Raw genomic sequence first — 2,902 nt, forward strand, 5'->3', positions numbered from 1 at the left:
CCCGCCGTGTCCCCGAGAGCGAGGCCTTCTCTGAGCCTCGCAGGAAGGAGCCACGGTGTCCGGGTCTGAGCGAGTCCCTGCAGAGGACTGGGCTCCAGGTCGCTCTGGTTTACGAGGCGTAGCGTGACGGCTCCGCTCTCCCTCGGCCTGGCCGAGCCAGGCGGGCATCGGTGAGTTCCCAAGCGGAACAGCCTGGCGCGGCAGTTCTGCGAGGCTCAAAGGCCTGTACAGCAACGATCCCCATCGCCTCCGGCGTTGAACTGCGCTAGAGTTTAAGATCACAGCGATGGCTTGAAATAATTCTATTTTCTTCTCCCTCTGTAGGTGACCCACTAGCCGAGCATGAGGCGAGGGACCCTCAAGGCTGATTACGCTGCACAAATGCACAGAAACTTAACCCCGGAGGGGATCCCGCGGCCTTCACGCCGCTCAGAGGTGGTCCCCCGAGTCCTGCTTAGGGTTCCCGGCTCATCGCCCGCCGCTTCTGGAAATCAAGACTGAAAAAGTCAGCCACGAACGGTGTGCTGCAGACTGCGTCACACTCGCACTGTGTCCTGCTGGTAAAACTGCACTTGACCAAAGGAGTTGAAAGCTGCTCTCTGAAGCGCCAGCGAGGACTCGGTACTCCTGGGTTTGTCCGTCAGCAGCCGCGTGGGCCCCCGACTCCAGGGTGGCGGCCTCGCCTCGGCGCCTGCAGGGCGCGGGCTTCCCGACGGACCGCGCCCGGAGCGAGGGCCAGGACGCGGCCTGGCGAGCTTCTCCTTCGGCCTGGTGTGGACCGAGTTTCTCCGGACCCTGGGCCTGCAGCTCCGGAAGCCCGCATCTTTTAGCATCTTAACGTTGCTTTTGTTGAAGGAATGGAAATATATACCCATTGGTAGTAGCTGTTGTTGGCAAGTCATAGTTATGAGTGCATCGGTCACACGAGAGGGTGCGGCCAGGCTGACGTGTCTCCCCAAGGCTCTCACGCTCCCGCCGCTGCCAGTTAACGTGTAGTAGTTAGGACTGGACGCCAGTTTCATTACAGACGTTCGCCCCCCTGAAGCGCCCTCCCCTTTCGCTTTCATTTTCGTGTTTACTTTCCCCCTCACAGAAATCAGCAGTGAGCAGTCAAGTTCGCAGGCAACTTCCAGGGATGCATGTAGGTTTCTGATTCCTTAGCTTGAGAGTCACTCTCTTAGCTGTCTCTGGTACTGTTTAACCGTCCTTTCTCACGTTAAGGCTGCCTCTTGCCCTGGCTCAACGGCCGTTTGAATGCTTATGTATTTGTTCGACCTCTTGATAGAATTGTCCATTTTCCTCGGTCGCAAACTCTGAAGTAATGTTTCCGGTAGCCTGTTCACAGGGTTCCTTAGGTCAGTTTTTGCCACATTTTGTAGTCATCTTAACATTTGTGGTTTTCAGTTCTCCGCGAAAGTCTATAAATATTCAAAGGCCTTAAACATGTATGTACATTCCCCCTAAGTTACGGCAGGACGTGCAGCTTTATGCGTCCCCCATTGTGATGTGCAGGGAGTGAGTGTGGCTGCGCAGCCACGCTGTCGGAGCGTGTGTGACCGCGTGGTTTGAAGGAGTGTAAGGAGAGACGTAGGTGTTTTCTCGTCGTAGACTAGTGGGAAGGTACTTCAGAAACCGGCCCTGACACGTACCATTACGTTAGAGGCAAGGTGGCCATCGTTTGCTTTTTCAAACTAACTGACACGACCGCGTGGGTGAATGCCAGGTTCAGGGATGAAGGCCAGCTCACCCTGGAGAGTTCTGCTGTGTTCCTTGGTAACAACTTGCACAGACCAGGAACATTTTCCAACATCTTTTCTAAGTAGAACTCAAAGGATAAAAGTTGGCTAAAAATTCAATTTGTAAAGTATACCTCTGACCCTGACCTAGAGTACGCTTTCCCGCGGGTCCCATGGAATGAAATCACATCCTCCCTCCATTTTGATTATGCACAAGGCCAGCTAGACGGGTCTGAGCGGATACCGCAGTGGCTCAAGCCTGTGAGGAGCGAAGGCGTGGCCTCCATGTCAGTCATTACGTGCATTTCCTTGGAACAGTGTGCAAACAGTGTTTCAGAAATTGAGTTTGTCTTAGACTTGTTTGAAATTATAGACCTGACTTGTCATTTTTTCTATGTTCTTTAAAACACTGGACAGTCTGTATTATATATGTGTAATACATGCATATCAGTAGGACAAAATAAATGGAATTTCAACTATACTAAGTAGATTTCCCCCAGTAGATTATAATGTTGTGATTATTCAGAAAAGATGAATAAAATTGGGATATAAAGTACTCTTTTATGGGTTCCATTCCGAAAAGTATTTTCTAGTGTTTCATTTTAAAAGTACCAGTTACCCCTAGGAAAGCCCCAGATATATGGGAAGCTGACATACATTCTTCAGTCTTCTTGGAGGGCAAATCTAACACTCACAAATGGTTCCAATATTTGATTTTCTTTTTTGCGCTAAGAAGTAACGGAAATGAAAACATTAACATTTGTGCTACGTGCCCACTCGTATAACAGGCGCAACCTCACTAGCAACGCGTGACTCATTGTGCAGCTTGTTAAAAGTGTTCTTTCTCCTCTCGAACTTAGTATATATGGGGATATGAAGCAAAATGACTATGACTTAACCTTAAATTTTTTGCAATGGGTTTCACTTTAGGATAGTTTAAGGTTCACAGGAGTTAAGGAAGTAGCGCAGAGGAGCACGATGACCTTACAACACGGAGGTCGACACAGCTACAGTATCATCAGCTCAAGTACAGACTTGACACAGACTCACATGCACTTGTGTGTACTGATGTGTGTGTGTGTGTGAGAGAGAGAGAGAGGGAGAGAGAGACTATCCTTTCAGCTAGTCTTGGTAAACATCCATACCTCCATTACGGCATGTTGTTA

The 2,902-nt window shown here is 49.9% G+C and overlaps 1 long non-coding RNA gene across 1 annotated transcript in view; it reads left to right on the top strand.

Annotated features, from left to right (window-relative positions):
- Window positions 1–2,307, top strand: part of LOC105854363 — a 145,369-nt gene extending 143,062 nt beyond the window's left edge. Inside the window, exon 3 of the long non-coding RNA XR_001146041.1 lies at window positions 325–2,307. This is a non-coding gene — a long non-coding RNA (uncharacterized LOC105854363). The remainder of the gene's footprint in view (window positions 1–324) is intronic.
- The last annotated feature ends 595 nt before the right edge of the window (window positions 2,308–2,902 follow it).

The sequence above is a fragment of the Condylura cristata genome, unplaced genomic scaffold, assembly GCF_000260355.1.
Source record: "Condylura cristata isolate star-nosed mole 26May11 unplaced genomic scaffold, ConCri1.0 scaffold00034, whole genome shotgun sequence".
Classification (NCBI taxonomy): domain Eukaryota; kingdom Metazoa; phylum Chordata; class Mammalia; order Eulipotyphla; family Talpidae; genus Condylura; species Condylura cristata.